Source organism: Ctenocephalides felis, unplaced genomic scaffold (genome assembly GCF_003426905.1).
Source record: "Ctenocephalides felis isolate EL2017-DRISC unplaced genomic scaffold, ASM342690v1 CF-g0.4_SCAFFOLD_02716, whole genome shotgun sequence".
NCBI lineage: Eukaryota > Metazoa > Arthropoda > Insecta > Siphonaptera > Pulicidae > Ctenocephalides > Ctenocephalides felis.
Genome location: NW_020538870.1, coordinates 31,898 through 46,585, shown reverse-complemented (window position 1 = coordinate 46,585; position 14,688 = coordinate 31,898). Strand labels below are relative to the sequence as shown.

General features: G+C 28.8%; 1 pseudogene; it reads right to left on the bottom strand.

The window, feature by feature from the left end:
- Positions 1-1,160: 1,160 nt before the first annotated feature.
- On the bottom strand, positions 1,161-4,692 carry LOC113381235 (annotated as a pseudogene).
- Between the last annotated feature and the right edge of the window lie 9,996 nt (positions 4,693-14,688).

Sequence of the window (14,688 nt, the reverse complement as noted above, 5' to 3'; positions counted from 1 at the left end):
AAACAATAAAATTATTCCATCACGTTTAAAAATATTTTTAAATTATGACCTATTTTCATGCGTCTATATGGACTTCCCCCCTTAATAACAATATTTGAAAGTAGAGGGAAAAAGATGTATAACCAGCTATAACCTTGATGCTCACGACTTTGCTATCGGGAGATAGGCGGTAATCTTTGAAAATCCATAACAAACGTATTTTCTTCCGTTGGCAGTTTTTTAGCATTAGTTCAAAATGTTAATTATTTCGTAAAATACCTTTAAAATTAAAAAAAGACATTAAACCGTTGGCCGTTCCAAGTTACTCTGCCTATAGGGTAGAAGGGTCTAGATAACAAATTTTTGAAAGACAGCAAAAAAGCACATTTCTACAATGATGATGTTGCTGACAGTTGTATTGAACTTAGTCAGATAATTGTTCGTTTGAAATGTGTTATTTGTTGTGATATAATTGGTTTGATTTTCACAATATAGTTTATATTTGCTCAAAGTCAAATTGGACCTTTGTGCCTTGCCCTGCTCTACATATATATATATATATATATATATATATATATATATATACTTTTTATTAAATTCACTTTAATTCATTTTTCAAAAAGCAGGTCAAAGAAGAAATACTTAAATCATTTTCTATCTCTCGCAGAAATTTGAAAAATTTGTATAAGCTCAGTAATATTATTTACAATTATTACAATAATTACGATTATTGTATATAGCATTCAAACAACACATCCTTATACACTTAAAGTTTTATATTTTTGATTCTCTAGAATTTTTTTTAGAATATACCTTACTTAGCAAAACAACGTTTGCCGGGTTAGCTAGTAAATTTATATAAACAATGGTACGTATATTCAAAAAATTGTATGGATTAATATAAGATTCAGTTTTATTCTGAATTTTTGGTTCTAAAATTTATAAATTGGTTCTAAAAATTGTAGATTTATTCTAATGACTATAGATTTTAGTTCTAAAATTTTGAAATTGGTTCTAAAAATTGGATTTTTGTTCTAAAATTTATATAATCAAAAGATTTACCAGCAATAATTCTATAATTTGACTATATCGAATATATGGAATCTAAAATTTGATCAATCTAAAAATGAATAGAGTTTGCGGTCATAAGGACACCAAATTGATTTATTTTCAGTCAACTTTCATGGAAAAAATGCCATGGTTATATCGATGAATTTTGTTGTATCTATTTTCCTGTCCAAAGCATTAGTAAATATTGCTAAAGTTGCATTCGGATCAGGATGAGAAAGAAGTGCGGCATTTGCCAAAGCTTCTTTCATTTTACTAATGGCCTTGATACATTTGTCTGGTAAAATTATAGGTTTATTTCTCTTAAGAGCATGTGGAGGATTCAATGCTGCGTAAGGTATGTAATCTCTATAAAATTTACACATACCTGAAAAGCGTCATATTTTTTTAAGTCGTTGGTAGTTTAGAAGGTTAGGAATTTTTTTTACGGTAATTAAGTAGAATCTCTTGTTGTTATTGCGTGGCCTAAAAAGTTAATAGTTAATTTACCAAATATAGATTTTTCAATCTTGATCACGATGTCATTATTATCCAGACGTTGAAATATCGTTTTCAGTTTGTGACCTTTGAGAACTTGAAACGTTTGAGCGGCGTTTCTTAAACCATATGCCATAAAATTATATTCAAAAAGTTAAAATCGTGTTGTGCATTAGCATTTATAATACGTTGGAAACTAATTTAGAACTTCTCTGCTTCTTGTTCGTCTGTAGCGTTAGCCTATCCATGCATGATAACGCTGTTGATTTCATGTCGTTTGTTAAATTTGAAAAAAAAACATTCTGGATGGATCTAAACTCATCATCATTTGTTCAAGACTACAGTAACTCAATAATAATATCGGGATTTACCATAGACATTGTACTACATGGACTGCTAGTCCGTATATGTTTTTCGTTGCATATAGTGCTCAAATATAAAAGGGACTGTGGCGGCGTCACTTGTTTAGCGAACGTTGTCGACAATCGCGGACTCTCCCGATTGATTAAATGCCAGGTGTTTTATTTTAATAATATAATAGCAATTGTGATGGCTGATACTGAAAGTCTGCGATTTTTGGCAACGTTCGCTCAGTAAGTGACGTCACAGCCCCTTATATGTTTGAGCACTTATTTTGCGCACGACTAGCAGTCCATGCAGTATAAGATCTATGGGATTTACTTATATTCATAAATGTGGTGTCAAAATATAAAATTCCAGTAAACACGCACGAGTAAAGACACAAACTGATATGTGTAGCATGAAAACAACTATTTTTTATAATTCAATTTAAAAAAAAAATAAAACTACATGGTTGTTTGGAAACATAAAAAAATTATTTAAATAATGCATAATTAAACATAAAACTAACAAAAAATTTAGCAAAAGTAGATATATAAACTATTGTTTAAACTAAACAGTTTTACATTAATCCGTTTTACATGTGTGAAATTTATGGAAACATTCACCATTATGGAGTACATTACATAACTGGCACATACAATTTCTGCATTGTACAATACTTGCTGAATGAATTGTTATTATTCGAACCAGTCTTTTTGATTGCCAACATTGTACAAGAGTATCTCCTCGGCAACGAAACACAGATTCACCTCGTCTCAAGGTTATATCTCGTAAACATGTAGGAAGTCCTCTATTTTTGCGTATAGTACCACAACTTCGGATTCCATGTTGTAATAGGACTGGACACGTATCGACACTATTATAATGGTTGTCCATATAGACATGGTGCTACAAATTTTTATAGGGCTGTAGAAGGCGTATAATTGTATCCTGAAGCCGACTTCCTTCACCATGATAAATTTCATAATTGCATATATATCCTGTTTTTGCTTCACAAACCATTCGAATTAGAATTCCATATTTGTTGATTTTTAAAGCATTATACATCTTGAATAATAAGCGACCTCTCCACTGCATAATACTTTCATCTAATGACAAGCCTCGTTCTGGCTTGCATACTTGTTCAAATTTTGTTTTGAAATAAGATACTATTGGACGTATTTTATTAAGGCAATCTCTTTCATTGGTGTTATTTTCATTATTAGAAAAATGTCAAGCATACCATATTTGGCGAAAACGGTCTCTACTCATCACTTGGGCAAAAATTGGGGTTTCAATTGTTCTGTCTGTGGACCAGTATTCATCCTTACTCTCCTTACGAACTCTGCCCATAAGCAAAAGTAATCCCAACATTTTTTTTTAATTCTACTGCAGATACGTCTTTCCATTTCAAAGATTTTGCACTGTCTTTAAAACGATCAATATTTTGTGAATGATAACGATTACTTTCTTCAGCCATATAGTTAAACAAATCATTACCCAAAATTAGCTGAACCACTTTACTTACACTTTGTGGATTATTTGATTTCAAAACAACTCCACTTTGTCCTAAAAATTGTTCAATAATTGTCAAATTCTGACCACTCCACTTCTTCATTGTCACTATCCTCAGAATCGCTGGACATAATCGGTAAAACTCGGATGAAAAAAATCTTCATCACTCTCACATTCACTATCAAAATCAGTGATATCAAAATCACTTCCAATTTAAGATAAATTATGGGCGTAAACTTCACTATCGCTATACAATGCAATTATTATATTATTGCAAATAACAATTTAAAAAAAGAGATGTTGAACCATATAAATCTGACTAATACTGAAGTATTTTATAAAACATATTGTTCTGTAATAACATGATCATACGTGCTTTTAATAAAAATATGAATTCATTGTTCAATGTTGATCAAAGTCCAAGATCTTCGTATGAATGCGGAAGCGCGCCATCCCGAATTTCTCACGTCCAATACAATATATAATGAGTCAAAATTATTTGTATAAACTAGTGATGTCTTAGTCAAGAATCTAGACGAGTGATGTCTTAGACAAGAGTTTAGCAGTGATGTCTTAGTCAAGAATCTAGACGAGTGATGTCTTAGACAAGAGTTTAGCAGTGATGCCTTAGGCAAGGGTTTAGCCAGTGAGTCTTAATGTTTAGTCTAGAGTAGTCTTAGATAATCTAAGTGGAGATTATGTCTGTGAATTAAAGAAATAAATACAGTGTAAAACATTACAAGTGGATTTTTATATTGGAAACCAGAAGTTTGTCTCTTCCAGCGAATACCTTATTGAAAGGACCCATTAATCTGAAGAGAACTCTCATCAAACCAGTCGATCAAACATTATTCCTACTGCTCGACCCAAGGCATCAGGAAAGGTTGGACGGACATTATTACCACATCGTATAAAGAAGCTACTACAGTAACCAATATCCAGGACTGTGGATCTTTCAACAAACGGACCTCCAACCCATACCCAAACCATACTACCAACCCCATTATACCATTTCATGGTGTCAAGCGGTGGATTTCCTTGTAGTGAAGTGTTAGTTTTGTGAATTGTGCTTGGTGAATTCTGGATCAGGTTTTCTTCGCAACCAGAGGCTGCAGAGTAATTAAACTAAAACGGAGTATCCAGCAAGCAGCAAGACCAGGACTAGCAAGAGGAACTAAAGGCATCAAAGGTGGCAGCATTACCGAGATAAACTACGCAGACAGAACTACGCAGATCGACGCAGACTTCTTGACTAAGGCTCACTCCCCAAGTAAGAAAAACCAATCCTTCAACATATCCAGACCAGAACATCATAGTCGTCAATTTTTTTTTAAGATTTGAATTGTCAATTAGAATAGAAATAATAATATTTTGTCAATTTGAACATTTTTTTTAAGTATTAGGATTTTGGTTGTACTTGGGTAACATTTTTGTAACAATGGGCAGTTCGATTATTGTTCACACCACTATTATTTTGTTGACTTCACGTAACCATCAAGGTTAAGTTCAAGTAAATATTGTTAACTAAGCATTTTTAACAAAAACAATTACGAGCATTGTCAGGTCCGAATTTCATAACAGAAATATTTCAAAGTAAAATAATTGTAAAAATTAGTAACAAAGTCATCAAGTAATAATATAAAAGACTCAGAAAGTAATATTGAAAAGTTAGTGACTCTAGTTAATGACTTTGAGTATCCTATCAAGAGTAAATTTACATCTGTTGATCTTTTTATAACGTCGCGATTTTTAATGTGGCTTTAAATGCCAGTATAAAGAAGAAATGCCTAAAGGATTTAGTGTAGCCATTGTGCCACTTTTCAGGCGATAGTGCCAATCCTTCATTTCAGATAGCCTAATATTAAATTGTTCAAAAGAAACAATAGGTATCTGACAAATAAATAATTAATCAGGGTAGGAAAAACCCGAATGGAGATTCGTAAGGTTAGTGAAAACCGCGAGATCTTAAATATATTTGACGTAATTTTGATGACTTCTAAGAGACTCATGAATCCGCGGGAACGAGTCAATAAAATCTTTCAAATAACTTTTATTTCGTTATTTTCATTTTTAGGACCAAAATATGCTCATTGATTATATTAATAATATTAAATATTGCATGAGAATAAATTCCAACTAGTAATGTTGAGTATAGAAATAATTTTTAAAAAATATTACGTAAGAATGAAATTTTAAATTGTGATCGAATATTACATAAACTTTGAAGTTTGGTGTGAAAATAATTGAACTTGAAAATGCAAATTTCAATAATAATTAAATTTAATCAACTGCCCATACCATAATACAAGATGTTACAGAAATGAAGGGGATAAACTTAAATTAATGTCAATAATAGCAATGTAACTATCCCCATAGAAAAGAATTATAAATTAGAAAAAAAAATAGGAAAATAGAAAAAGTCCATGTTTGAATTATTGATACAAAATGATTTCATTTTTCAATTCAATTAGTTGGCGTTATATTGAACGTGCAATATTTCCTAAATTTTCTCTACAATTATATTAAAGTTTATTTTGAAAATTAATAAGCATTTGAGTAAATTTGTTTTCTATTATAGTAATTTCGTAAATTAATATTAATAACATTTTTTCCTAATTGAAATTTTTATAATTGTTTATACTAAATGTAATTTCGATTATTTGCGTTAATAATATAACAAGCTTTATCATATTTCTATTTTGAAATTTGAGTAAAGAAATATCACGTAACATTCGGATTCAAACTTTAACAAGGCACGCAATACAAATTTGCTTATGATGTATTAACCTCGTTAATTTTATGAATCTTGATGTATTTTACAAAACTTAATTTTATTATTATTTAAAAAAAAAAAATGAAGTATTAATTGGCGTCATATTTTTATTCAATTGAAATTCCATTAATTGATATTTTAATTTTGCTTTTTGAATAATTTTATCGTAATTTATTTTGTTTCATTTGACATATTAATATTTTCATAGTTGTATTTTTATTTTTATTGATAATAATTATGAATAACTATGAATTTCGAGCGTTCAAAGTAGATAAAATAAAACCAATAAATTTCTTTGAAATTAATTTCTATCACCTTAATTATTTATTCACTTATAAAAAAAAGGTAATTTTGATGCATAGTATCAATAATTCACATGGAAATAAAATACAAAAAAAAAAAATAATAATAATAATTTGTATCAATTATTCTGCAATTGAAAGGCCACTCATTTTTTATTAATACTGACATTCTAAATATAATAATTTCAAATTAATATTTTTATATTTTTATAGTAAAAATAGAATGTTCAGAATAGAATTTGAAAATAAATGTTATAAAATTAAAGAGGGCCCAGGAATGTATTAATGTAAAAGTATGTGACACACAATTATTAGGTTACAAGACGAATTATCACTATCTTTCATTTCTATCTAGATGTAATGCATCAGAATGGCAACAATGTGCAAGCTATTTTTTTAAATTTTCGAAGATTGATACAGATTCTCATACAGGTTCAGTTAGAAATAATCGCGCGCGCATTTTAAACACCCTATTAAAAATATTGAACTGAATCTGATGCAGAGTATTTTGATCATTATTTGAAATTCGAATTAAATAAATAAATTATCACACAAAATTAAACAATTTACGATAATATTAAATTTCTAAAAAAAAGGAGAGATCTTGCACCTTGTTAATATTCTTATGCAAATAGAAAAGTTGTTTTTATTATTTTACTATCATAGTAGAAACTTCAATATATATCAAAACCAATTAATGATAGTGATAATGGATCAAATAATTAATTTTATCACATAAATTTTTAGAAGTTTTATTGATGTGTAAACAATTTAAATCAAATAGGTCACAACTTCGCTTTTGTCTACTAATCATTTTAAAGCAGTCACACAAATTATGCAACTTGAGCGAATTCATATAGTATTAGGTTGCATACTGTATCAAATAAGAATATCTTAATAATGTAACTAATTATTGTTTATAATATTTTGCTGTATTATCAAAATCCTACTTTTGAAATTAAACAAACTGCTGAAGCTAAATCAAAATAATTTTAATGAACTATTAAAAATCACAATATGCAGCAAAATGTTACAAAAATATTAGATTTTTTTTTTTTAAAAAAAAAGGTTGATGTTAATTTTTTTTATTTATATTATCATCAGAATTGTTATCTAATTACTATATTTCAGACATATTACAAAATTTTATACTTTTACTTTTTTATATTTTGCAAATAGTTTTCTCTCTTTTGCTATAATTAATTGTACCATAGATTATTATTTTTCATTTATCGAGGACGATAAATTGTTTTAGAGGGGAGGAACCCCAATAAATTGTAATTTCTTTTTTCTTTTTAATTGTTAGAGGACTAACAATATTCTTTAGGGGTGGCGTGTTCTGTAATAACATGATCATACGTGCTTTTAATAAAAATATGAATTCATTGTTCAATGTTGATCAAAGTCCAAGATCTTCGTATGAATGCGGAAGCGCGCCATCCCGAATTTCTCACGTCCAATACAATATATAATGAGTCAAAATTATTTGTATAAACTAGTGATGTCTTAGTCAAGAATCTAGACGAGTGATGCCTTAGGCAAGGGTTTAGCCAGTGAGTCTTAATGTTTAGTCTAGAGCAGTCTTAGATAATCTAAGTGGAGATTATGTCTGTGAATTAAAGAAATAAATACAGTGTAAAACATTACAAGTGGATTTTTATATTGGAAACCAGAAATTTGTCTCTTACAGCGAATACCTTATTGAAAGGACCCATTAATCTGAAGAGAACTCTCATCAAACCAGTCGATCAAACATTATTCCTACTGCTCGACCCAAGGCATCAGGAAAGGTTGGACATTATTACCATATCGTATAAAGAAGCTACTACAGTAACCAATATCCAGGACTGTGGATCTTTCAACAAACGGACCTCCAACCCATACCCAAACCATACTACCAACACCTTATATCATTTCAATATATTGAACACCCTTTTGTTGTAAGTTCTGCATATTTATCTTTAAAATAAATTTAACATAAAAAGAAACTTGAAGATAAAACATATTGTTTCTTATCCATATCCTTATTCTACATTCTAATTCCTTATTCTATATTCTAAAGTCTTTTAATACGAATATCAATTGAATCTCGAAAAAATTCTTTCCGTATCGTATGCAAACCGATCCGATAAAAGAATTTTGTCACGCTTTCAAAGTTAGTCTATTCAAAGCGTAAACTAGCTGTAAGTGGAATTCTGTCTTAAGGCAATTAAGGCATCGTGCCTTAAGGCAAATTGCTGGAACTTCCCGTACCAAAAATTATTATTTTTTTAAAAACGATTAACATTTTTGAAAAAAATTTACTTTGAAAAAATAAAATTTTTGAGAAACTATAAATTGGACAAAAAATTACTTTTTTTTGAAAAAAACAAATTTTTAAGAAAAAAAAAATTTTTTTAATTTTTTTTTTTTTTTTAAAAATTTTTTTTTCTTTATTTTGACATATTGTGGAAGATCTGAACTTTTTTTTCAAAGCAATCGTACTGCTTTAACTGCATAGGGACAAAATATAAAGCGCGTAAGCGACGCGTCGCTGTCTAACGCATAAGCATTGGTACGGAACCCATAGGAATGTTAACAAAATGTATACTTATAGTTAAAATCTCTATAAAATATCTGATAATTTGATGTGCATATGTCTAATGATCATTTTTACACCGCCAAATGGCTCATTTTTTTTACTTTTTCCTCTATATCTCCAAAACCGCTGGACCTACATTTATGAAAATTTTATCGATTCCTCATCTTGTCAATGCAAATAAAATGTTTTTTGAATTATTCAAATCGGACGCTCCGTTCTCTTAAAAACAGAGGTACCGTTTTTGGCACTTTTTGCCCCGTATCTTCGGAACGGCTAGACCTGCCTTCGCCAAAAACTAATCAGCACGTCTCCTTATCAATACGAATCGATTTTTTTTTGAATTATTGCAATCGGTTGTTCTGTGTTCCCGAAATCGTCGACGAAAATTTGTATCCGCACATACATACACACACGTACATACATACACACACACACACACATACATCCATTTTTTCTAAGGTATGCCAAAATGTTCAGAAACCTTTGAAATGTAAAGATATATAAAAATTTTCATTTTCGATTTTTTTGCGATTACTATAACTTGCCCTACGGGAAGTTAAAATACTATGCTCGCCGATAAGCAGCAGTCCATAGATAAACAAGTATAATAGATCGCTATGTTTGGCGATTTGACGTTACCTCGATTGAAATACAAATTTTTAAAAATAGATGGCAGCACATGTACAATATTTAAATTAACCCCTGATATCACTTCTAAATTTGTACATCGTATACAGCCCAAAATACCTGAATAATTTTTAATATTGGAAATAAGAACAAATCATACGAAATACAAAATAAATTTTCAAATATATTGCATATGTTTAAAGAACAATTAAAATTATGTTTGTATTAACAATTATAATTACAGTTATAAAATGTTTAAAAATATAATAATTATTATACATAATTATAAGTATTATATTTCCATAATTATGAATAAATTATATCTCAAAAAGTAAAGATCTAAGTGGAGAAAACCACAGAAGTATTTAACTAAACTAAGCAGGAATAACTGACTCATTAATTACTTAATGACTAATGTTAATGTTTCATCATGAAAACATTATCATTGAATTTGCCATCTAAGATCAACAAAGTGTTTACAATGAACAGAATAATGTTTTATGCACATACAATTGTTTATGAATTGAAAGATAAAAGCAATATTTTTGATTCCCAAGGTCGGTAACAGATATATCTTGAATTTAAACATTATATTAGGATGTTGCTCAAGTTTTATTTGAAGAATATTATAATAATAATACTAATCTTCAATCAAAATACATTAAAATATTATGTATGGTATAGACTCGCTTTATAAGTGTTTACATTTACTAATGTAATAGATAATCTTAGTAAATATAACAATGAACTCACATTCATGAACATTTAAACCAATACTAAATAACTGTTTTGCAACATCAACAATATGAGATTCGATCCAATCATATAACAATTCCGAAGATAATGGTATTTCATCAAACATCAAAACACAGTATCTGCTACTAATACTTTTTAAGAGAAATAGCTCAACCTAATGTTTTAAATAGACACTCATTACCACCGCTATACTATTGTATCTCTGAATGCAACTTTCTCAATGTTTGAGGACATGGCAAAATAAATATTTGTCACCAAAAATAGTAGGCCTTTGGAGACTATTTGTACAGATTTAAAGCAAGAAATATGTCCTCGGCTGTGAATTTTCTTCCTTTTAAATTTGAACACTTCTTAGAACATTTAATACTCTGTTACAATTTGTTCCTTAAATTATTGCATTGTTTATGAATTCTTCTTATCCTATCTCCTTGAATAAAGTTTGGAAAGCGTCATGCATTCCTTGGGCGTCAAAAGTACTCCTGCGCCTTGTTCGTGCATTTTGCAGCAATTTGCAGGTACCCCCAAGACACCTATTCAATATAATAACATGTTGAAATATCTTGATTATATGTAATAATTGCTGCAATTATCATAAAAAAAATACCTTTGCGGGAACTGGTATTGGAAAAGCTGGATATATTAATACGCACTTGACATTTTTTTGGGTACTATAAAAACACTTTGTCATATTAAATTTCAGTTAAACATAATTAAATTATTAGAAACAATACGGGTTCACAAACTTAGGTTATGCTTAAGTTATTCGCACAGCGATTAAATACTTGACAGCTACTTACACGAACCACGAACAATTTGTAGTTGAAATGAGTACACATGAGCTATCTGTTTTTAAAAATTGGCACTACTCAAGACCAAAACAGTGCAACACGCATTTGTTCGAAGATAACTCCCCATGCAGCAGTCCTTCCCTAGATAAATAAGCATAAATAGATCGCTATCTCGGGCGATTTAACGTTACACTCATTTTAATTTACGAATTGATCACAACATGGCAGCACATGTACATACAGTATGTAAATTAACCCCTGGTATTACTTCTACATCTGTACATATAATCAATACAGCCAAAAAATCTGAAAAAAATTTAATATTTGAAATAAGAACAGAACATACGAAATACAAAATATATTTTCAAATATATCACAGACATATTTTTGAAGATTTATAAACTAAACAGAAATAACTGACTACTATTAATTAAAGTATATTACAGATATAGTTTTAAAGTACTACAAATTAAAGAGAAATAACTTATTAATATTAATTACTTAATGACTATTAATAATATATTAAAAACTTAAAAACCAAGAAGTGAAAAGCGCAGGAGTGTTGACGATGGAATGACAAAGTTTAAAGGAATGACAAGTAATGCAAAAATTTAAAAGAATGAAAAGAACAGCAAATTTTTAAAAAAGAACGAATACTTACCAGACAAAATTATCCTAAAAACGATATATATATATATATATATATATATATATATATATATATATATTGATATCCAAATTGACATAAAACTAAATTTCTAGGATTAAAATTCGTTTACGAGACATTCTTCTTTATTATCTCTCCATTTAATAGTTATTTTGCTATCTAATCAATCATTAATAAACTTACATTTGACAAAGTCTGAATAGTTTCTGTATAAGTGTTTTTTTAAACGTAAGTAACCAAAACCTTGAACTACTTTTAATTTATACCAATTGTAGCTCAAACCTATCTTTCGTTTTAATCCAGTTTTTATTGCAAGGAGGTTTAGTTAAAACTATAACTAAACCCTTGCTTTATATAAACTGCCTGGTCTTTGAGTCTACTCTCTTAATTGAGACAATATCAAAATTCTTGCCCTTACATTTTACGTTTCCGGAATATTTGAAAACTTCTCAGAACATTGTATACTCTGTTGGAATTTATCCTTTAAATTATTGCACTGTTTGTTAATCCTTCTCAATCCTGAAACAAAATTTGATCATACATCATATCATACATCTTCTGGGTGTTAAGGCACTCCTATGCCTTATCACTGCATTTTGCGGCAATTTGCAGCTACCACCAAGGACTTCTATTGAATATATTATTATATCATATTATTATATATATATATATATATATATATATATATATATATATATATATATATATATATAACATTTTAATAGTATTTTCATGATACATATTCATTATATGCATAATACATCATTATATACATACCTGATAATTAGATGCCGGAAAGACATGCATTTTTTTATTATATTTGGAGTTATAACAATTTGGCACATTACACTTTACCAATTAAACCTAATAATAAATGAAAAAAGTATTCATCAAAATATAATTATATATAAACAAACACATGAAAAACACATCTCAACAGGGCCTTTTTACTTAGAACAAACTTCTCGTTCAGAAGGAATACTTAGGGGTCCATTTGTAGTCGCAGATTTGGCGCTAGTGAGCCGATGAAAAAGTATTTTCAAATGTTTTATGTTGGTTACTAAGAACCGTCAGTGTTACTTTTGTGTAAGTTTACAAAATGGCGATTCTTGTTCGTTTGTGTTTGTATATTTGTTAATAAAGATTTCATCAGGAATTGCTCTCAAATGCATAGCCCTTTGACAATATGAATAGAACAGCTTCAAACTCATATGGAGGTCATAATTACTACATTACTACGTAGTGCATTGACATATTAGTCTAATCATAATACAGTTTAAGGAAAGAGGTCAGTCCTAGCAAATTGTGTAAGAAATCAAGTATGCGCTTCTACAAGAAAGACATAATACACAAATAAAAAGCTGTTCCAGCTGTTTAAAATTGGATTGCCACTTCACACGGATCTGAATATATTTGGGAGAAAATGAATTGCTTAAGAATGACAAATTTTGCACGGGATGATTATTAGTTAATGAGAGTTAATAATGACAGACGATGAAATGAACTAACACTATATGCATTATTCACTAAATTTCGAAGTAGAAGTTATTCCAGTAGATTAGATGTGATATCTATTATATATAAACCCGTGTATTGCAGTGTATTTGTTGATTTATATTTCGATTTGATTGTATATTTATTATAATATAATATTATTTAGTATATTTTTGTTATTATTGTATTATTACAAAACGTAATAGGATTGTAATACCAAATTTAGTTTCAAATACCCGTGCACTAAAAATCATTAATTTTCATTTTAAATTTTGCGCCATTAATTTGAATTCCAAAAGCAGCGCCATCACGTCGAGCGGAGGACCCTTTAAGTATTCCTTCTGAACGTAAAAACCGGTCGAGAGAAGCGTCTATCTGAACACGGGGTATTCTGATAGTGTCTAGCATAGATAAACAAGTATAATAGATCGCTATGTCTGGCGGTTTGACGTTACCTCGATTAAAATACAAATTTTTAAAAATAGATGGCAGCACATGTATAATATTTAAATTAACCCCTGGTTTTACTTCTTAATTTGTACGTATCGTATAGAGCCCCAAAAACTTGAATAATTTTTAATATTGGAAATAAGAACAAATCATACGAAATACAAAATATATATTTTCAAAGATATTACATATGTTTAAAGAACAATTAAAATTATGTTTATATTAACAATTATAATTACAGTTATGGAATGTTTGAAAATATAATAATTATTATACATAATTATAAAAGTATTATAATTTCACAATTATGCTTAAATAATATTTCAAAAACTAAATATCTAAGTGAAGAAAACCACAGAAGTATTTAACTAAACTAAGCACAAATAACTGACTAATATTAATTACCTAATGACTAATATTAATATATTAAAATCTTAAAAGCTAAGAAGAAACTACAAGCAAAGGAGCACGCGATAAAATTACAAATTTAGAAGGAATGACAAATAATACAAAAATTTAAAAGGTTAAGAAAAAAACAAATAATTTGTTAAAAAGTACAAATACTTCACAAACAAAAAAGTCCTAAAAACATAAAATATATATATTGATATCAAAATTGAGAGAAATCCAAATTCCTAGGATTAAAACTCATTTACGAGACATTGTTCTTCATTAATTCTGCATGTAATAGTTATTTTGCTATCTATTGAATTAATAGTAAAGTTGCATTTAACGAAACCTTTCAATAGTTTCTGTACGAGTGTTTTATAACATTACATTTAGCCATGTTTCATCATGAAAACATTATCATTGAAATTGCCATAAAAGATCAACAAAGTGTTCACAATGAACAGAATAATGTTTTATGC